The sequence below is a fragment of the Anas acuta genome, chromosome 3 (assembly GCF_963932015.1).
Source record: "Anas acuta chromosome 3, bAnaAcu1.1, whole genome shotgun sequence".
In the NCBI taxonomy this organism is placed as follows: domain Eukaryota; kingdom Metazoa; phylum Chordata; class Aves; order Anseriformes; family Anatidae; genus Anas; species Anas acuta.
This window is the reverse complement of record NC_088981.1, coordinates 34,460,933-34,484,148: the sequence shown is the minus strand read 5'-3', so window position 1 is coordinate 34,484,148 and position 23,216 is coordinate 34,460,933. Positions and strand designations below refer to the sequence as shown.

Below are 23,216 nucleotides of genomic sequence, written 5' to 3'. Positions count from 1 at the left end.
CACTTTAGTGTCTAACTTGTCATGGTTGTGTGATTTGTGCTGCAAAGAAAATGTCTTCTCTCTGCTGTATATTCCTGCTGGCTTCTGTCAGTGGAAGTGCACAAGGTACTCAAGGCCCATAAGTAGTCCATCACAGTTCAATGGCCCCTTTTATTTCTTGCTATCAAGTCCCATAAAGGTCTTGTGAGAGCTCTTAGATCTTTATGATGTTATGAAAATCACCATAAAAGGAACATTTAGAAAGAGATGACAGTGAAGCCAACAAGAAGAGAAGCTTTATATCCAACACTCACCCCAGTGAGGGTCAATGCAGGACACACAAGTGTGCAAGCCAAGGGTAAGTAATAATACAGGGTTTGTTTTACAGAAATAAAATGTCCAGCTCTTGGACTGCGGTGGCAGTCAGCTATGCCTAAGACATATGTGATTCTTGGTGTACTCCTGATCTATATCAAACATACCATTTATATGTTTGTAAATATTAGCAAATATTTTTTTCTTTATTTTCTTTCCCTTGCATGTGCAAGAATGTAAATTTAGAGACAAAATTTCCCAAGTGCTTTAGTCCCATGAGTAAAAGCAGTAGCTGGTAATGAGAATATGAGCAACAGTATTTCCTTATTTAGTGGAGTACTGTTACAGGGAGGGTAGGCTTCTGTTCATCTGTGGCTAGCCTTTTGAATCCTACTACTGTCTCACCTCATGGGTTGGTCCTTCAACACTATGGACCTTATTTCCAGTGTGTACCTCCCTTTTGGCATCCACAATGTTTTGTAATGATTCCAGGCCTCAGGCAATGGAGTCTGCTGGAGCACCTCAGAGAGAATTGGCTCTTGACCTGATCACAATTTTTCCACCAAAACACATTTTCCAGAAAATAACTTTTTTTCACTTTTTTTTTTTTAACTTCTTGGTTTTGTTGTTATTGTTGTTGTTTCCTGGAGACACAATGCTACTTGGAAAGCTTTTGTCAGAAGTCAGGCAAGTTGGCTGCCTGGCTAATGGTATAACTGCTTGATGGGCTCACAGGCTGGCCAGCTTCTTTGGGAACTGGCCAACTGCTTGGCTTCCTTGCTTGTAGCTGAGCAGGTATGTTGGCTGGCCAATGAACTGGATTTCCTTTTTTTTTTTATGGTGACTTTCCATTTGCTGGAAACAGTTGGCACTGGTATTTTGTTCAAAGCATAATGTTAGCAACTTATAATGTTAACAAATTATGCACAAAGCAGAAGATGTGTTTTTGTTTTGTTTTGGTTCTTTTGTTTCTTTTCTTCCAGCCACCACTCATCACCTGGAATATGCAGCACACAGCTACACTCTGGTTCTAAAGATGTTACATCCAAGTAGAAAGGTCTTGATACCACTTTTGACCAGAGTTTGTGTTTCAGCTTGTGTCTAATGTTGGTGACAGTAGACTGCAGTCATTTTCTAGTGTGGTCTAAAATACAACTTCATTTTATTGACTGATTGATTTGGGGAGTAGTAAAAAAGATGAAAGCCACTCTAAGCTCCCCTTTTCCCTCCTTATTTTGTAATCTATCAGCATATTTGAGAAAGTCTCCTGGCTTAGATTTTTGAGATTAAGAAAGTATTAGATATTTTACTCATTCCTACTACATGTGAATGCATGTGATGGTCTTGTCTATTTTTTCTATGTAACAAAACATCAATGCCCCAAAGGCACTGGTCATTTATCTAATTATGCCAGCATTCTTGACACTGTCTTGAACTTTTCCACAGAGACTTTTTGTGCATCATCAGCAACACATGAGACAGCATGCCTTCTTAGATCTTTTTCAAGTAACCCCTTAAAGATTTCCTCTATTTTTCTTCTCTATACAGTTTCTTCCATTTTAATTTAGCTTAACGACTATTGTATTTGATGAGGAGTACAGAGATGTTGTATTTTAGAGGCTAGAATCACTGTATTTCCAACAAATTTGTGTGAATATTTTTTTAAGGAAATATGACTGTACATCTGAAGTGCAAAAATGGCTAGTAACAGTTAGTTTAATGCAGATTTTACATTAAATTTGTCTTTCCAAGCCCATGAATATATTTTATATCTAATTTGTGTAACAGTCTTGTATTCATGCAGGCTACTATATACTGCGTATATTCAATGAAGTTAAAATTAAAACGTTTTGACCACAATCCATCTTCTTGGATCCTTTGAGCTTTCCCATGCCAGACAATATATCTGGCAGGCATTCTTTCTCCAAGAGTTTGCAAGCAAATTACTGGAGCTAGACAAACTTTCAGCAAAGTGTTTTAGAATATTTATCCTAAGGTTACTTACAAATTCAGTTTGAAATCATTAGATACCTTGGCCAGAACCTGATCCTCTTCTTCTTTTACCACAAAGATAAAGGAGGATGTAACAAATATCGCTTTTATCTGACAGCCTGGGAGTAGAGTATTCGTCTGGGCTGTGAGAAACCCGGGTATTAGTACCACAACTCCGCTTTGCATAAAATATTTAAATATTACAAAGGGAAGACCACAGAAAAGTATCCAGGAATGTGCTTCCACCTGGTGAATGATAAACTCCCTGGAAAACTAGAGCTCCAGTCCTTGCTCCTATGAATAAGCAAAGAGAAGGTGCATCAGCACATAACTGGAGAGCTGCTCTTTAACCATATGTGCTGATTATGCCACTCAGCTGGCAAATGAGTAATGGAGACACAGGACAGAGCTGAATCTGAATCTCTCATACCCTCTGTAAGTGGGCAGCCCTTGAGACAGGGAATAAAGGGAGAACTGCCTCCCCAGTGGCAGTTCCTAGAACTTCTCCTTCTCTCCATATTTCTACTTCTGTGTGAATTCTTCAAATGAAATATTTCGTGTCAGCTGGAACATGACATGTCAAATTAAATCAATTTCTAATTTTTGTTTGGCAAGAAGATTAGAATTCTGTTTGATCCCAGCTGAATTTGCCCCCAGATTTTTATTTAACTGCCAAGCCACAAAACCAATTATTTGGACAGCCATCTAGTAGAGGTGTCTGATGAAAATGATCACCAAAAAAAAGTACTGAAAAACCATGCTGGTTTTCTCTGTTTCTGTGAATAGATAACCAAATTGCCAAACAAATATTTTTAACTATTTCCTTCCCCTTGGCTCCCACATTCTTGTAAGATTTCAAGGGTAATCAAAAAATCCATACGAGGCTTGTCCTTTTCTCCTGTGATTTTCATGCTCAACAGGAGTTACCAGTCTTCAGAGGCTAATTGCACCTCATTTCAGCTAAGGTACAGTAGATGACCACAGGCATCATACAGACATAGGAGTGCAAATTAAGCAGAGAGGTTTAAACATTCTCTAGAAGGGGACTCAAATAGTTCTGTGCTTTGTTTTTGCTGTTGCTGTTGTTTTTTCAGCTGAAGGGGCAGTAGGCACTAGCTTTGGGGTGGTAGTTGGAAGCTGAGCAGTGAAATTATTTTACAAATTCACATACCCCAACAATTGGCCTCAGATAGTAGACCTTACCAGCAGCATGAATTAACATGGTTGGGTTAGTAGAAGCACTGCCTGGGAACTGATGCAACAGCTCTAACAATCCAACAACTGCAAGAAAAGTGGGTAATTCAAGCTTATATTGGAATTATATCTGCTTCCTCAAACCTCTAGTGTTCCACCTGCATTGCAAAGCTGACCATCTGCCCAATCCCTTTGTTTAAAAGACTGACCTCAGGAGTTATTTCAGATAGTTACACAGATTAACTGAGCAGATGGTTTTAAATAAACATCCACCCAAGTGGTTAACATATGCTAATCAAACCGGCAGAGCTAACAGTCATGTGCCTGCATCTTTTCCCATCCAGAGTGGCCAGAGGTCTGTTCTTAAGAGTGGTGCAACTTCTACAGTGCCCAGAACAGGTACTAACATAACCTCTGGTTTAACAAATCATTAAACATGTGTTTAAATATCACCACAGCAATCAGATTTGAATCTTGATTGAAGAGCCTTGTTCAATTAGAAGAACACTGAAATTTCTATGAGAAATCAGATTGAACATCCAGCTAGTCCCAGCCCACCTGAGATAGAGGTCAGACCAGCATTTCACGATGCAGGCAGAAGCAGCATGTAGTAGGCAGATGGAAGTCCATCTGCTCCAGAGTAGCTTAAATAATGGGGTATAAGATCAAAGATACTCTCCTGTGTCTTTCATTTAGTCTCCCTTTTCCAAATTGTTTTCCTTATTACACATACTTTTTTTTTTTTCTCCTGTACATCCTTCACTCTGTGAAAATATCATCCTTTCCAATCTCTCTTCCCATGAGAGTTTCAGATCCTTTTTATCATGATTTTCAGCACCTCGACAACCTGCTTGGTACCTGGCACAGCAGAGTGCCTCCCTACTTTTGGTTCCCACTAGTAAGCAGAGAGGTCAGGGAGATGGGTGGAATTTCCTGGTTCCTTTTTGTCACCATGTGTCATCTTATTGCTGCAATCTTTGATCCTAAAAAAAGTTTGTAAAGAAACATGGAAAGGAGTTTTGAGTGAAGTGTTCATTGGTGATAGATGTAACTTGAAGGGCACAGGGACCCTGAGAAATAAATAAGGTTTGGCTTCTCTGATATGACTATTAAAATTACAGATAGATCAGCTCAACAACGATGTGCAGTTTCAGTTCATTTTTCATTGGTCTCAAAGCATATGCTGAAACTCTGAGGAGGGTTCCAGGCATATTGAGATGATTCAAGTTTGGGCTGCCTTAGTCTTAATCTTCTTCTCTGCTTTCCAGCCTTGTATTCCCTTCTTCTTCCTTATGCTAGAACAAATATTTGTATGCCTGCAAGAGGATCTGTTTTTGAAATGATCTGGTTTAAAGATAATAACTTTAAACTATTTCTATTTTTACCTGTCTAACTATTTGCTTATTTATTTATTTATTTATGTATTTATTTATTTATTTATTTATTTATTTTTGAAACTGCCAAGGCTGCTTGTGGGCCTATGGACTATTTGCATCCTTTTCTAGTGGTACATGCAGCAGAATAGGCTTTGAATTCATCAGCTACAGAAGGATGCAGGTCTCCTATTTCTTCTACTGAGCTGTGGGAAGATTCTACCTGCTAAGATTCCCTGTTCTACTTAGTGGTATGTCTAATTAATTTTCTCTTAGAAAGTGTTTGGAGCTGCACTGCATCTGCAGAACAAACTCTTAAAGCCCAAATCAGACCATACTTTTGGCTAGGGGCCACTAGAGTGGGAGAAGCAACAAACATATTTATAATAGGCATTTTATCCATCAGAATAATGTCAACAGACAAATTACCATAACCTGACTGAACCAGCTCAGTCCTCCTGCAAGTCAAAGCCTAGATTGTATTGGGAATGTTTGTTTTGCCATTTTTTAAATAAATGAAGAAATCAATGGTGTATTCATAGCAGTCAGCAGAGCAAGTAGTCAGTTTAGATGGACAACCCCAGAACCATTAATGTTGGCACTAAGTGACTGCAGTTCTGGCTGGTATGAGTATTAATCCTACCTGGGTAAACACAGATTTGCCTGAGTCACAAATTTAAGCTGTGTCAGCTGCCATGCTTTCATCTACTAGTTTCAGGAATGTGGTTTCTGCACTGGATCCATCTGGAAATTACCCCCAAGACAGATTGCTTGTCAGTATCTCCTTTAGGGCTTGTCCTCAGTGCTAAAAGCTGCTTTTTTTTTTTTTTCTTTTTTAACCTTAGAGTAACTGACATACATCAACTATCCTAAGATAAAAGGAAAGGTAAAGAATACCTGCAGCCACAAAAGCCATGCCAATGAGACAGGAGAGTGATGCTGGATGTGAAGTAGTGCCTTAGTGCAGTAAGACTTTGTAATCTTAGGGAAACATGGGAGCTGTCTATCATGTCTTCTCATTCGTGCTGGCATATATGCTGAGTGAATGAGACCAGGAATAAAGACTGTACAACGTGCACAAGAACACAAACATTTGTTTTAATCATGACTTTGGAGGCATAACTTTTCCATTCTGAACTGTTTAAAAACAAACAAACAAACAAACAAAAAAAACAACGTATTTTCTGTACTTTTCACACTGTTTCACACAGAGGTTAGTCTTTGCTTTCAGCTTTATTAGGGGCTTTTTGGACCTTCAGCAGTCATTTTATTGTATGATTGCCCTTGCTATTGACAGAGAAGTGGCTTGTTGCTGTTAATACTTTCAAGGCAGTGTACTGGGGAGGAACAACGACTGGAGCAGCATTGCCCAGCTGTCCCGGAGCCTTAAACATAATTCCAAAGCTTAACAGCACAGAATATAAAGGGTTGTTGTGGTGAGGCCACCAAGTCTATCAGCAAGGCCTGACACTTTTGGCCATGTTCCACTAGCAAGACACAGATAAAGGATATCTTCTAAGTCTCTTAAGTAGATACTTAGATATTTTCTCTCCAAATCATCTTCTCTCTTTTGAAAAACACTTGCTTTTCAGAAAGCTAGGATTAATACTGAAATTGTTGTTACTCGTGTTAAAATTTGAGGTCTCTAAGTTTAGCAGAGAATGTATGATGATGTACATTTGTGTCTCAGATTTTGAGTTGATACCATCATGTCCAAGTGAGTTAGAAGATGAAAATACTAAATTCATCAAATGGATGTATAAGGCAGGGAAGCCGAGTTATCCTCGTTAGGCAGTCTTAAACCATGTTAACATTTTCCTTTCTCAGTGTATTGACAATACCAGAAGATATCTCACCATTCCTAACTTTTCCTGAGTCTCTGTATTAAAGGGTAGCTTAGCAGCTGACTTTTCAGCCTTTGTGTTTGCAGATCTTTCTTTGACTTTGGTTTCACCTTGCATGCCATCTTTTCCCCTTCTACACTCTGCTTTTTCCCCTTAACAAGAGGTGCAAATACCAGATAACTGACAGTTTAAGAATTTGTGATCACCACTGGCTTTTATGGTTGGAGCTCATTATTAAAAGGGATGCTAGAAATCCCCAGGCATGGAAAATGATTAGCTAACATGGAGTTCAGGTCTCTCCACAGATCTCATGCCTAGAGACCTGAGATTGCTTAAATGATAAAGTTCCTGTCGCTTCTGGCTGTGAAGGCAACTTTGACGTGGTCACTGTTCCTAACCTGCAGCTGGGCAAGTTTAAACAATCATAGTCAGAAGTGTGAATTCTCCCTTTGATCTCTCTGAACTGTTAATTGTTTATCCTCAATTAAATATTTACTTTGGACTTGTTTTCTAATCTAAGGCTTTAAGCTGCATAATGCAGGTGCAGACTCATGCCATTTTAAGACTGCCAATAGTATTTTCAAGATAAGCTTAAGTTTTAGCAACTTGAAAAAAAACAACTGAGGCTGCTAGACATGCAAGCTGTTTCTAAAGGGAGTCTTAGGCTTCTAAATCCCTGAGGTACATTTGAAGATGTAGCTTCTTTGAAGAAAAGAAAAGCATAATGATTAGACAGAATATACCCCAATATGTAAGAAGTTAAGAGTGTCTTTAAGGATTTGGCTTAAGGCAGTAGGCAATTAAATGAGGCTAAATCAACATAGAGAATGCTATGTCCACTCAGATTACATCGGTTTAACACCAGTTTCTATACCAGTATAAGACTTACTTGCCTAACATACCTATAGCTGTGTTAATGTAGGTTTACTTAAGGAACTGCTCCAAGAAGTGGAAAGTGTTAGGACAAGGGAGGACATATGTTTAGATTTTTGTGAACATTAGTTGCAAAATTATTTCCTCTGTTTGGGAAAATAAAATGACTTTTGGACACAGATTGCTAATGCCTTACTGAAATGAGAAATCTCAGTCTTAAATCCTTGTTTGCTCTGCCAGACCTCAGCTTTTTTTCACTTTTTTTCACTTTTTTTTTTTTTTTTTTTTTTTTTTTTTTTTTTTGCTGGTGGTGGTGGTGGAGGGCTTGGATATGTCTAGTTGATTTCAAATCAGTGTACACAATCAGACTGTCCACACATGGTGAGCATTTTCCACCTGGAACAATCAAAGTAGTATGTGCTTACAGCTAAGTGGTCTGGGATGCTTTCTTTGGTCAAATTTCTTTCTATCTTAGCTGAGAAGTGGCAGCAACAGCTTGCTCTGATAACCACATAGTTGATTTCACTGTCACCCCTTCTGGGATGAAAGATGTAGCTGTTGCACTTTAGTTTCGATTGAGATGGTTTCTCTGTATCTAGGAACAAATCCTTAGACCTTAGCACAGATAAATTCCCATTATTTTCTTTATACTTGCTGTTCTTCATCAAGTGTTGAGTAGAAAATGAGTAAACTTCTGAATCATCATGCATTTCATTAATTTAATTGTTGTTTCCTCTATCTACCAGAGCCTAGACTTGCATATGTAGTACCTGTTTCCCTTGATCTCTCTCTACTAGAGTTAGCTGCAATAAATTCTGCAAGAGAAAAGGGTTACACTCAATAAATAAATTAAATATACAAATATCAACATTTTTCCTATGCTGCACAATCAGATAGGACTGGTACAGCCAAGAACATTATTCATACCATTGGCATCTAACACATTTATACCATTTGGTGCCACATACTTTTAAAATGGGAATACTGATGTGGCACAATGTGATCACCCACCACTTCTGAGAGCCTTACGTTCTTTCCAGCTGAGAGACCTCGTTTTACAGACTTTCATATTTCCAACAGCAACACTCAGAGATGGTCTCTGTCAAGACTTGACCTGGAAGACAGGGAGTAAAGAAAACTTTTAGACTATTAGTTCTGAAACAAAATGTGAAAGCAGGGCTGATAGCAGGGGATCTGAAAGAGTCTGGAGGCTAAACCTGAGACACAGAGCTGCAGAAACAGCCTTGTGATGCTGACATGGAGCTAAAGACATGTACATGTAAGCCCAAGTTTTTGACTGGTTTGCAGACCTGCTAGTTGGATTCTAAGCAAGCCACATGCTGCCATTAATTAAAGGTAACCCTCAAAAAGATTCTCATCATTCTCTTCCTTTGAAGTCAGAGTAGATAAAATTATCTTTTAGGTGCTAATGACACTCGCCTTCGGTATCAGGTCACCTCCCAGAGATTTTATGGTTAATCCAAATATATACAATTTCTCTGAACGTGATTCTTGTTATCCATTTGTCTTCAGACTATCACCTTCCCAGTACAAGGGTGCTCCTTTTCTTGATTCTGTCCTTCTATCATATAGTGGGGGATTTTATAATATAACTTCTATTTTAAATGTATGCTATCATTCAATGCATCTCCTGGTATAAAATAAGTGTCATAATCATTGTGCTGAATCATCAGTAGTTCTTGAGCCTGAGAATATGTAGTCTAAAAGAAGAACTTATAAAAGCATGTAAGGTTTCATTAACTCACTGGCTTCTGATTCAACAGAACTATTAAGCATTTACCTAAATCCCTATGCAGTAGAACACTTAATCTGAAATTAACTCAGGGTTTAAAATACACTTATTTATAAGAAAACACTTAAACAAAATTATATACGTAATGGAACTGAATCACAATTTTGCCTTGACCAGGATAGCCAACTAGGTTTAAAAGAAATTATGAAAAAGCCATTTGGGCCAAGTTTTCACCCAGAAATTGTACTTCTTCAACTATCTTCTGGAGTGTGGATGAAGTTATATGGGTAGTGAAGTGTTTATGTCAGAGTATGTCAATACCATAGAAAAAGGAGAACAACATATATACTTCTTTCAGTTGCAGTCTTCCTGTAGGTTTCAGCTCTGTGTTTGTGCTGGTTAAAGTCATGCCTCCGACCAAAATACCACAATATACCCTAAGTAATCCACACTGGAGAGACAGTGAAATGAATAATCTCATCTGTCAAAGACATCATGAGGTTGTGAAGATAGTGCTGGATGGAAAAACACTTGCTCAAAACAAAATAACAGAAAAAACATTCCTAGCTCCTTAGTTAACATAAGGGTTCCCAAAGTTTTAAGCTCTTTCAGAGTAAACACAAATGCCGTACATTTCTATAGCAAAATAAAATAAATGTATTTAAGGGGAATAAAAGAAGGTATCAATATCTTTTATGTCCTGTTTTCAGTTTCCATTCACATATTGTAAGTGGCATAAACATTAGACAGTAGCTGAAGAAATTAAAGAAGAGCACACCAGTAGGAAGCAGCACTATAACACAGCAAGCTCCTATGATAAAGCTATCTCCCAGCAATAAAAGCAAGGGCAGCCAGCAGCAGCCAAAAGCCAGAAAAGAACAGAAAGTACCCATAACAGCATGCCTTCTGAAATAATCAGTGGGCAAGATTAATACTCTTTTTGACAATTCCCTTTTTTAGAATTGAAATTTTCAAGTGAAGTAGCATACCCTGACCATAAAGTGATCTGCAAAGGGAAAACAATAGTCTTTCTAGTTTTTTGTGAGGATCTGGAGCCAAGTGGAATTGTCAACTTCAGTTTTTTATGACTGATTTACCTTCAGGACTCTTTGGAAATCTTGGATGTTTTGAGGTTTTTATTTCTGTTTGTTTGAATTACTGGCATCAGTCTCTGATTAAATGATGTGAGAGGATAGGAGGAAAGGAAACATAATGTCTTTAGCAAAGACTTTTTTGACTCCTAACACCTTCTAGGGTGTTAGAATTGGAAATTTGCAAACCATGAAAATGTGTTCTTAGGAGGCAGAAAAGAGCCCTCATCACCTCAGTTAATCAAGTTTCCTTTTCCTAGTTGGCTGAAGTGCTACACCGGGTGTCTGCTCACTGGTACATTTTAATTTTTTTCTAAATTTTATCTTTCCTAAATTTCTGTTATTATGTGTATGTGTGTGCAAAGAGGATCCATGAATTTGGGGGGCATACTTTTGCCCTTTTTTCTAAAAGGAAGAAGTACTGAAATGTTTCTGGGGTTATGATTGAAGGACTTTTTGTAGATCTTTTTATGTTTTCCCAACATTTGCTGGGAATCCCTGAGATTCAGATTTTAAAAAGCCATGTGGTAACATAATTATATTTAAATACATTTCCCTTAATCCAAAACTAGATCGACACTGGAGAGATGCCACTGGAGAATTAGTCAAGTGGTTTGATCAATTTCTAACATCTTATATTGACTAATTGTCTTTATCTGACAGGCAATATTTAAATCTATAAATTATAAACCTATATTATAAACCCATGCCTACAGGCATATAGACAAAGCCATATTCACAGCTCCTAGTAGTAGCTCTGTGGTTCCTAAGAAGAGTTTGAAAAGCCTAGGTGTGCCATTACTGCTACCTAAACTTCAACCTGACCACCAAACATGAAATGTAGGATGACTTCTAAAAATACCTCTTCTGGAGTTCTTAGCCATGTAGAAAATGAAAATAATATTGGGGATATTCTTTGTAAACAGAAGATTGTAATTAGAGCATCTGACTGTAGGGAAGTGCCTGTGTCCATGAGGCATCAATGACTGTTGAATTTTCTAAGTGAATTGTCAGTTATAGTAAACACCCAATTTTATCCTGGCCTGATCACACAAAAGTACTTTCATTTGTGATTATACTACATCAACTGATAGTACTGCCAATGAGTTGGCAGTTTCAAATGTTAAGACACCTTATTTTCCTACATTTGGCTGCAAAATTCAGACCTGCGTTTGTTTGTTCTCTAAAAAAATAATGCAAAAAATTGGTGCCAGAAACTCAGCACACATGCAATGCTTTGCTAACAACCCAGTGCCAGTAAGTGGCCAGTGGGACTGATCACACATTTCCTTTCTAAACTCTGACAATATAAAATCTGAACAGTGCATTGCATAACCTGAACATTTGTATTAAAAAAAAAAAAAAAGTAAAAGTTGCAGTGATGAGTGAACTGAAATGCAAACACCCAGAGTATGGAAGCAACCATTTTCACAGGACAGCAGAGTTTGAAGAAGTTGCCAGTCTTGCTGCCCCAATCACTTTCCCAAGATGTGACAAGCAAAGACTGTCTTGTACATCTCTCTACCATCAAATTCTCAATTGGCTAAGCGTTGTTACGGCTTCAGGAGTAAAGTGAACACAGAAAAAAACTGTCTAGTTGTATATATATATAAAAGCACTTTACATAAACACATAGGCTTATAAATTAACATGATAAAATCTTGTTAGGTGAAATGAATGTAATAGAACTGTTTTCAGATTCCCCTCCTAAATACACATTCTCATCCATCTATGAATGCAAAATTGATCTACACATGTAAATTGGATAACTAATTGAACAGTTACTAGGTTGATGTGCTCAGGTGGGGGACAATTTTAATATCTACCTCAAATGGTGTGGATGCAATGTAGGTGTTCTTCTGAGTTTATGACTAATGTACCTCAGGGGAGAGCTATGAAAGAGAGAAAATAATCTCTCAAGAATGTACTAAACTTGATTAGTTTGAGCCTAAACATTTGATCAGTCTTTGAACCTGAGGCAAGAAGGTTTCAGGAAGCTTCTCTAAGACAATCACCCTGAGCTCTGATCACAGGTTCAGGATTGGCATCTCTTTCCTATTAAAGGATATTATGCTGGATCTGGAAAGTATTTAAGTGTGCAGTAACTGTGTTTAGATACTTTACTGCACACACTAGTTTCAGACAGTACTGTGTATTTAGGGCATGATTCTGAGTGAGGAGGCTATATATTTCAGTGTTTTGTTTTGTTTATTTGGTATTATTATTTTATTTTGTTTGTTTTGTTTTCCTCTCAGTTCCATTGTTTTTTATGTTTCTACTCACCACTATCATATTTAGTTGTTCCTCTTGCTTTACACGTCCACTGATGACATGCTTCTTCTACTGTAGAGACTGTAGAGAATCCATCCCTATGCAATGAGGGGCCAAATCCTTTATCTCTTTTTTTTTTTTTTTTTAAAGTGTTGTTTCTCCTCATATGCTGGACCTTGAGAGGGGAATGTACCTTCAGAAGTGACCAGTGCCCTTCAAATTCTTATCTAAAGGAATCCCACAGGAAACCTTGGAGCTCTTACAAAAATTTGGACTGTCTGTTATTTATCAGATTTACAAGGACACTAGTCTTTGGCTATCAAGCCCTCTTTGAGCCACCAACTGTCCTCTCTCTCCTTGCCTTTAACAGTAGAGGTAAACATTGACTTAAGTTTGCTTCGTGCTATCAATCTGTAGTACAAACAGGTTAACTATAAATGCTGGCAAGATCTTAGCTCAGTATTAGCCATGAAGCCCTGACATCAGCGCCTGATTATGTCAAGTTACAGGCTCTCTAGCAACTGACAACAAATATTCGGACCCAGCCTTTATTGGGTGGGGAAACTCAGAACATCTTTCCCAGAGCAACAAGTGGTCGGCAATCATTTCCCTGGTTTATCAGAGAGAGCCTTTAAAGGTCGCTCATCTCGCAACATCTCCTTAGTTACAATGTTCCCTTTATTAATTTTTCTCCCATATGAAAAGACCTATATATCTCCTATATGGAAGGTTCTCGTGGCAAGAGAGAAACTGAAGTAACCTCTCTTGAGTAAGAATACAGAGGCTTTCTATAAAATGACTTTTTAAAGAATATTTCAATCATGTGTCATTGTAATTACATACACGTAAAAGACTGCACAAACATTCACTGCTTGGGAAAGTTAAAAGGGATGGCTTGACAGACACAGCCTATTACAGTACCTAAGCAGCAACTGGAACTGAGTTCAGAAACTATTCCTAGAGCATGATAATACAGCTTGGGCTTCTCAGAGGGGGGACATTAATACCCCCCTGAGTAAACCTGATGAGCATTCAAAGAGAAGGCAGCTAACAGTCTAAAAAAAGACATTGTATAGAGCCATAACAATATGTAACCTGACATCATGCTGTTGAGGTAAATTAGTGAGAATAATGGTGACAGAGAATATCATCCAGCATGAACAGGCCCCAGTCCTAATGGATTCCCTGGCCTTTTTCTCACAGTCCTTCTCTTGCTTCCCCTTTCCTATCCACTTTTGTTGTACTGTTTTTGTTGTTGTTGTTGTTTTTCTTTTTCTCAGTCTCATGACCTAGGGAAAATGCACTCACATAACAGAAAGCTGTAGTTTGTGCTAAATAATGCTTATAAATTATTTTAGGATCAATATATAAAAGGTGTAAAAGTATTTAGTAATTTCATTTCTGTTATATTCCTTCAAAGAGCTTCTGACAGTATATTTTTGGGGAAAATTTTGCTCTGTTTGCAACTCAGAGCAGAGTAAAAGCTTTTTCAGCCCTTAATTACTTTGTACTCCTTTTCACTTGATGAAATACATTCTGTCCACAACTCCTGACAACTCCAGCTTGTTTTAACCCCTTTAACATAAGAGTGCTTGAGCTTATGACATGGTTATCTGTACCAGTGTGCAAAACTACATGGTTAAATTCTCTTTAACCATGGTTAAGCTTTCTTAACCATATTATTTAAAGTGTTTTAAACAATTAATTTATTAACAGCATTTTCAACTCATTTTTCTACATTTCTACACATAGGAGTAGGACATGATGATCCTTGTGTGTTCATTCCAGAAATCTTTGTTTCTATGATTTTTACCTTGAAGATATCTTGCACACAGTATTGTTTGATAAAAAGTCCATAACAACAAAGTCTAAGTGAGTTGAGAACAGAGATGGGCCTGCTCCAAAACTCTGGTTCTGAATGTACGTGGACTTAATCAAATTCAAAGCAAAATGTGGGGTAATGAAACTCAGCTATTTCTCACGTCCCTCCCTTCCTGACTGCAGGGGTTCTCTGTCTTTTTTGTGGCACAAATGAATCCTCTCTTTGGATATGTGTAACTACCTCTCTGAAAAAAAAAAAAAAAAAAAAAAAAAAAAAAAAAGTTTAAATGAAGTTGAGGTTGGGAGGAGCATCCTGTGAGCACAGAAACAGAGCTGGTGGTTCCTCTTTTTCTTGCTGGTTGAAGAGGCACTGTTCGTCTCAATGCCTCTCCTTCCTTTGGCTTACACCATCAGATTTCCTCTCCCTTTCCACACTTCTGCAATTACTGACACCACTTTGACAGTACAGAGAGCCACAGTTTATGTGTTTGAGCCTGAAGAGAAGTGTTCTTCAGTACTCTGGCTCTGCCCCACAGGAACCCAAAGAGTGCCTGTGTTCTCCAGCCTTCTCACTACATTTTTTTTCTTCTTTAATGTACACTAATCCCTTGACAGTTTCAATGTTTTTCTAGGGAAAGGGCAAGAATATTTGCTTTGTGAGGAAGCCACTAGGAATTTAGTAACCTGTATGGTAAGTTTCTCATGAAGAGAACTCTGTTCTAGCACAAATAGACTAACCTTACAGCAGTAAGATACAAAACAGCATATTCAGGGTATTAGAGAAGGTGTTGGGTTGATCTGGTAAAAAGAAACTGAAGGCTGAGAGGTTACAGCTATTTGGCAAGTAAAACAACATCAAAGATATGTGTTTCAGTCCATGCCAAAATGAAATCTCTACATTTTCTAAAGGAACAGTCAACCTTGGTCATTATTTCTGTGACTGTGATGGCAGTGACCTGATCCACTGGTAGATGGCAAGAGGAGCCCTGCTGAGCCTGAGGTGTTTAGGGTGAGATTTGCTTCTTCTGCTGCTCCTCCACTGTGCTTATCCCTCCTGGTGGCACCCCCATGCGTAAATGAGACCAGAGCTGGGGCAGGTGGAAGAGACCCTGCCAGGACTTACCTTCAAAGCAACCCGGCTTAGCAGCATGCATCTGCCAGCAGCAGTGTACCCTGTGCATCTCCTCCGTGCGTGATCTAACATGTCCAGTGCCAGATCCCGTATAGGAGCTGACATGCGGGCATGCATTCTCGAGTGATGACTCCCTCCAACCTCCTCCCCACTCACGTGATGCAATTACCGGGGTGTCTCTTTGTTCCAGACCTTTGACAGTTCAGAGGTCTGCAAAGGGTTGAGTGAGATTTGCTTTGCATCAAGGATAAAAAGTGTCTGAGAAGATAGTATGACACCTGTCTGTCTATAAGATGTGGAGGGTTTTAGAGGCATGAAAGACTTGTACCTGAACCCTGCATAAACAGAGTTCCTTCCAACAGAGGAAATAGGTTCCTCTGTAGACCAAAAGGAGAACAAAAAACTGAAAGAATTACAGGCAGTTTGTTTTTCAGTGAAATGCTTTATGTTTTCTGATTCTCCTATTCTGAAGCACTATTTTTGGAGAAATACATTTGCTTCAGCGAGTGTACTTGGGAGCCTTGACCCATGTCATTGCAGCCACTGTACTCAGCTGAGCCCTTTCATGGCAGGTTGGAAAGGCAGAACAATGCACCATGCCAGGCTCTGAACATGACAAATGTTCTGTTAATTATTGCTGCACATAGCAAACTCTCAAGCAGGAACATTTCTGAATAGAAACTGCACTGCCCAAGCAGGAACAATGCATGGAGGTGGACCACTTAAACAGGACAGAGGGGTGATGTAAAAGCTTTCTCCTCTTGTAGTATTTGCAATGTCCATTCTTTATCTTTGCAGTTCAGTGGGCACAAGGGAAGTACCTCAGGGGTACTTCCCAGCAAGAAGAAAAAATAAAGATCTCTACTCCCCCCCCAAGTAATCCTTAATCAAAACTCTTCCACATGCAGAAGTGTAAGATTTATGTGTTATCTACAGCCAAGCAGTGGTTTAAGTAGAGCTCAAGTGCTGTATAAACTGTATTGTGGCCATGAACACAGGGAAGAACTTCACTTGTTATTGTGCTATGCACAACCCTGTGGTGAGAATGTCCATACCATTCTTATCCTATGTATCTGGCTCCACTATCTTTTCCATTGGCCCAGCAAATGTTGGGATTACAGTGGAGGCAATTTATCCAGCCAGAAGGCAAACTGGCTGCAGAATTGGCCACAGACAGGATACAGTGAAAAGAAAAAGAATATGAGAAAATTTCAGCACTTAAAGTGAGTAAGTTGTGTGCCAGAAGCTCACCCCAGAAGAACAATAAACCTTTAGAATTTGGAGGACTGTAGAGGGCTTTATAACTCAGCTTTGTGAATGTGGCATTTTGGCTGATGGCTTTGCACTTCACAGGTGGCCTGTGTTGGTTTCAGTGGTTTTTCGCAGGTGCTTAGAAGACAGCTTGTGAGTTCTGATATATTGCCTGGAAGTGACCTCCCATATGTGAGATAATAGTGCTATAGAAAGACATGACCTCTTGTGTCCTGAATTCCTGTTCATGTGTAGAGTCCCACTCTCATATCATGTTGATGGTTTTAAGAAATATAAATGTGCTGGGAACAGGGAAAGTTCTATTATTTTTTTTTCCTTTCCCTCTGAGACTGCATAATGTCTGCCTTTCTGTGGAGTTCAGCTTAAAAACTGGATCAGGTGTGCTGGAATCTCTTATCGTATCCAGTCTGTTTAAAACCAGGCATAAATGGTGTAAAGAGACTGACCAAAAAAGGCAGAGAATTGGACATGCAGCTTTCAAGCTAGTTCAACAGAATATCAGAGTCATTTTTTCCATTGTTATTTGAATGCTCTCATTACTGCATGGTACGGAGTATTCTTTGGAAAAGGAGTGCATATGGGGGAACAGATTGGACAGTGTTATAGTCTAAAGTTATTTGCTATTCACTCCACAAGGTACAACTGAAAACATAATTCAGTGCAGTGACTAACTGAAGGGTGCATATTGCTTCCGCACGCATGGGCAAACTATCAAGCTGCTAGTGTGACCTCTCACCCATGCACAACCCTTCCTGTAGGCTCCATCTTCCTTCACAATGCCCATCCATTCCCTGCTAAAGCATGCTTTCTACTGTGCCTTGCCAATGAAGGACCATACAGGCTTTTCCCACCCTTCCATATTAGTGATGTTAGGTATCAAAATCTGTTCTCTGCCTTACTTGTAAGCCCCAGTAATGTACTTCCCACACTGCTCTGTTAAGGGATGCCAGATTTCCACACATTATCATGATAATGGGTATTCCAATTTTAATCTTTCCACATTGCTCCCCAAGCAGATTTGGATGCCAACATTGCAGCATGCCCTGCAAGCTGTCCAACTATAAAGAAGGGCTAAGGAATTTAATCTCTGTAGATTTCATATAAGGTATCTGAACACTCCACCAGAGAGCTGCAAAATACCTCACTTCCCACTGCTGAGAATAATTGTTTGTTAGTTAATATATTATTGTGTAACTAGGGCCTTTCCCAGCATTAGAAGGAAATTTGAGAGGCAGGTCTTCAGCTGATATATGCAGGTTTAATGATCTTGTCCCAAGTGCTTGTAAAACTAGTGTTGAGACAAGCCCAAAACTAAATGAGGCCTTTTAATAAGCAAGGCTGCTGTATTTGTGCTAGGCAGCCCAGCAGAAGAAAGACATTTCTGACAGTTCTTTTATTCAACTGGCTGAGACATTGCATGTTTGTTATGCTTTAATAGCACTGTGTCAATTATCAGTTCCTTTAGTTAAAATGAGAGTTGCATTGTCATCTGTTTATAATAGACACAAACTGAAATAACATACAACACAGTTAACGTCAGCCATCAGGTTCTGGTGGCTTGTGTTTAGTGAAAGCAATGCAGTTTCTTCAACCCAGCTAAGAAAAATGGTGTTTGTGGTAAGGCAAAGGTGGCAGTCGTGTGGTAACTTCAGCAAGGCAACCCTAGCATGTCCCTGTGCTTGTGACACAATGCCTGTAATGCAAGGCTCTAAGCTCCAGACTGCATTTAGACTTACCTTGGAAGCAGCACATGGGCTGCAGATTCTGCAGGACAAACTTCTGTACTCAAATACGGGCTGCTGTAATCAGATCTCTCATGAAAATTAAGTGCTTCGGGCTGCTTGGTATATTGCCAGTGTAACCTTAACTTGGGCAAAATGTTGCTGCTCCTCCTTCCCTGTGAAAATTTCATCACAAAAGATGATGATGCAAATTGCTTTATAGGATCACAGACACACCTTCTATTAACTGTGATTGTCACTGAATTGCAAAAGATTGGGGGTGAGAGTAGGGAGTGAAGCAAGGGGAAAAGCTGAGGCAGACCAAGAGACAGGCTCCCAGCCTGGGGAATCTATCATTGCAAGTATTCCCTGTCAGTGAGAGTTTTTGAACAAAGGCTGCTAAACTGTGCAAATGTTTACAGATTACATTATTTGCGTAGATTCATTGTTCCAAAGAAATTTTAAATACATGCAAGGAAGGCACTGACTTTTCTCTCATGACTGAAGCACTCACTTCTACAGCGTTCACCCATCTCCTTACTGACTCAGCCTTTTCAAATAACTGAACCACGCTATGTAGTTTTTATTTCCTCCTCCTCCCCTTTTCCCCTTCTCTCTTTGGCAAAATAAATAACTAATATTCAATGGGAGTGAGTTGTGAAACCTCTAACAGCCTGCTAACCATTGGTTTCTATAACCCTTGTTGGCAATGCAATATACACTGGGGACTTCTGGCCAGCTCAGACACTCCTCTTGAGAGAAAGAAGCAGGTACAGATATTCACCTCCATTTGGGTGCCTTACAGAGCACCGCGTCAGTTCATCTTAAAGTTTCCTTGACCTTTTGTCTTCTCTCCCCCTTCCCCACCAATTGCTCCAAAGATTTTCACAATTTTAGCAGATCCTTAGGTGTTGTTAAAGGTTGTCTATTCACATACTCTCTGCTTTTCCTCAACTCTGACTCCTGTCAGGCCTCTCCCACACCTCATTGTTCCCACAGGTTGTTCCGATCTGAGTTACCAGGAATTCCCCAAGAGCTCCTGAAGGGCACACCGCTGTCACATGCAGCAGCGTGGCCAGTTTTAATTTGCTTCCTTTCACACACTGCTTCCCAGTTTCCTCAGATTTTGCTCTGCTCTGAGACCAACAGGGCCACTGGACAGAAAGAACAGAGCAGTACTAAATTGCTACACAAAATGAGGAAAACCTTCAGCAGCTGACTTGCCTCCAGTCATGGATTATCTTGTAATTGACTGTGACCCCACAATGCATCCTGGCAAAGCCACTGAGAGCCAACAGCATGGTGCTCATCTTGAGACAAGGCCCAGTGTAAGTTAGAGCTTGTTGACTGAGGCACTAGAACCAGGTGGAGGTTTTCCTACTGTTCTAATTTTAGGTTGCTTCCCTGAAGTCATATCTACTGGTGACCTGGCTCTTGCTACTTCTACACTGGGTCTTGGCATGTGAAAGGCACCATTGGAGGGCAACAGGCACTGAAATCCAAGTTCCCTCCACAACTTCCTCAGTACTTCCTTCCTAGTAATGGTCCAGAAGTATACTAACTGTAAGTTATGAACCACAAGCAGCCTGCATAGTGACTCTCATGCAGGACAGCTGTGGGTGTTATGGTTCAGCCTTTGCTGTCATTTTTTTGATACCACACACATGGAGGAGGGATCAGAAAGGACAATGTAATGTGACAAGCGAAGAGGTTCACAGGTTGCAGAGGTAGACTATGCCAGGAACTCAGCTTCAAAGGAAGAAGCATGTACTTGGAGACAGCATGGGTCGTGACCATTACAAGATACCACACACAAAAGCAACATATGTCCATATAGAAAAATTCTTAAATATATATTTCTGTAACAGCACATAACCAACTCTCTCACTAGCTCATTCAAACTTTTTTTTTTTTTTCCCAGCTATGACCCAGGCTAACCTAAAAAGCTGTTGATTTGGACAAATAGAATATATGACAGAAATGTGCTCTTTTTCAATGTTTTTGAGGTGTGTAACTGTCCTCACTTGTTGTCTACAAGACTGTATTCGCTCAAGATGGATAAGAAAAGCCATCAACCTCCCTGCCTTTCCTCTGCTAAAATTAATGTGGCAACTTCTGTTTCTATAAAGGGAAGATGTAGGTGGGAACAGCTCCTTGTAGCAGGTGGTAACGTTGACTAACGAAACATGAGGGTTACATGCCGGCCACGGAATGGAGCCCGGTGTGGACGTGGGAACTGCCCAGTCCTGCACAAGGGCCTCCGTTGCACAAACTAGCATACAGACATACCACTGAGCAACCCCACTGGGGGACAGGGGAGGTCACAGCTCCTTGAATTCTGCCCTGTGGTCTGCCCAGCACATTCACCATAACACAGGAGAAGCCTTTTCGTGCTGTGACACAAGATTGATGCAAGCAAATTTAAACTGGTTTGGGAAGCAAGTCTCAGAGGAATGTTACATCTATATTACTGTACACAAATAGAATTTAACTCCTTCCTAATCACTCCAAAATAAGACATGGCAGTGATGTTTTACATAACAAAATCACAGAACATTGCATTATTCTGTTGCCATGGTGCTCAGCCAGCCTCGAGCACACCATCTAGAATACTAACATGCTCCAGGTATCGTATTGGTGAAACCCTGTCCAGGACTGAAACTATCCAAACTATTTTTTTTTTTAATATATATAAGGCTGTACTCTGAACTTTCCAGATCACTGGCATACATGTCCGAGTCAAGGACTATCAGAATCATTTGGTACTACCAGCATTCAGCTACAAGATTCAGGCCACGGGAAAGTCAAAATACAAGGCCAGAGTCTTTGTAACATATTTTGAAGGAAATGAGGTTTCATCATCCAGTTGTGAAGATCCCAAGACAGCTGTGGATGGCTGAGGAGCAAGGCAGTCAAGGAAGTACACACCAAAAAAATGTTGAAATATCTGGACTTCCTGATGAAGACATTTCTCTCAAACACTGTGGGTATCCCAGTGCAAAAGACATGGTCCAAATGTGTATTTTTCCTTGAACACATTACAGCCATTCCACACAGGTATTGTACTCATCACCAGTTATTCATTAAGCACTATGACTAACATCTGTCATGTGGTGTTTGTTCACTCATTATCTGCCCATGGGTGAAGAAGTCTGTTGCACTGGTATGTGCATTGTTTTGGTAAGGTTTTCATTCTTTTTCATACTTAGAATATGTTACTGTGCGTTCATGGCACACATGGGCACAAAATGTGCTATGTATAAATATTTAGTTCAAAAGGTGTGAATGAACGCATGGAAAAATTTTTGAACTTTCTGCAAATGTCTCATATAAAATTCTGCATCATCTGCAGACCAGCCTTACCCTTTCTGTACACACCCAACTGTACTAAAGAAGTAGAACTGCTAGTCACGATAGTACACCCCTCAGCTTACTTAAAACTACAGCTAGATGTGTAACACTTGAAAGCGATGTTGGAGGTGCCCAAATTGCGATGGATAAAGAAAACCAAAAGACGCAGAGTTGACAGGTATCATCTAGAACAGGGGCATCAACGAGCCAAAAATAGACTTCCAAGTGAAAAATAGCACAGGCTTGAAGAGACCTAATCGTTTTTCCTTGTTCGTACTCAGTTCAACACAGTCTTTGACACTACATGACAGGTTCCCTTTGCCCAAACAATGTCTTCTATTTGCTCCATCTAAAACATTTTTTGACATTTATTCATTCATTTCAGGCTGTTCTAGGAAACATCTGTACAGCAAATGTGTCTTAGACATACAGCTTGGATGAAAGAGATTTCCTTTTGGACTGGACAGCCTGAATAATGACCTATGCAAATACTACAAATGATTGATACTTGTGGTATTGCTCACCAGAGTGCTATCTGCTGTTTCTCCCCCGATTTTTAATGAGATTTAAAAGCCTTTGAGTGAATAACCCTAGACTTTTCATTAATTTAGCTAGCATGAAAAGCTGTGGGGCCTATGTGGCAGGTGCTGTGGGTTAACAATAGGGGTACTGTTTAATCCAAGGGAAACAGAGAGTATAAAAGGGCCATGAATAAAAGGATATGGGATCTTTTATGAGGTCAGGAGAGGCATTTTAAATCAGGAGGTGCAAAGAGAGGCCAGCTACAGAAACATTCTTTCTTACCACACTCACTTGGACAGCAGCATGAAAAAATGCCTTGTAATTTGCTCTGCAGAAAAGAAGTAAAACACCTTAATGCAAGAAGTTTGTTGATACTGAGAGGATCGCTACTAACTGCAGTAGTTGGCTACTGTTTATTGGGGAATAAACTATTCTTCTAGACGGTATTATCCTTACCGGGATCATCTCTTTGGAACTTAGAGAAACACAAGGAGACAGTCTAACAAGTGCAATAGCATTTCAACACGCGGAAAAATGGTGTGTGATCTACAGGTTTGTTTGTTTTTAAACACTGACTGACTCAGTTACTGAGAGCACTAATTAAGCAATCAGTGATTGAGAGTTTAGAGTGGAAAGCAGAAATGTTGAATCAAAATTGCAAACAAACTTTCTATAATATGCCTGAAAGTGTTCTCATCCGTGCTTATATAAT

At 39.5% G+C, this 23,216-nt stretch overlaps 1 long non-coding RNA gene across 6 annotated transcripts in view; it reads right to left on the bottom strand.

The window, feature by feature from the left end:
* Positions 1-16,146, bottom strand: part of LOC137853806 (uncharacterized) — a 42,689-nt gene extending 26,543 nt beyond the window's left edge. For 2 of the 6 annotated variants that reach the window (XR_011094722.1, XR_011094721.1), the window contains exons 1-2: positions 15,630-16,146; positions 8,600-8,684 (exon numbers count right to left, since the gene is read on the bottom strand). This is a non-coding gene — a long non-coding RNA (uncharacterized lncRNA). The remainder of the gene's footprint in view (positions 1-8,599; positions 8,685-15,629) is intronic. The other 4 variants (XR_011094719.1, XR_011094720.1, XR_011094724.1 and 1 more) reach the window with 3 other exon arrangements.
* Positions 16,147-23,216: the final 7,070 nt, after the last annotated feature.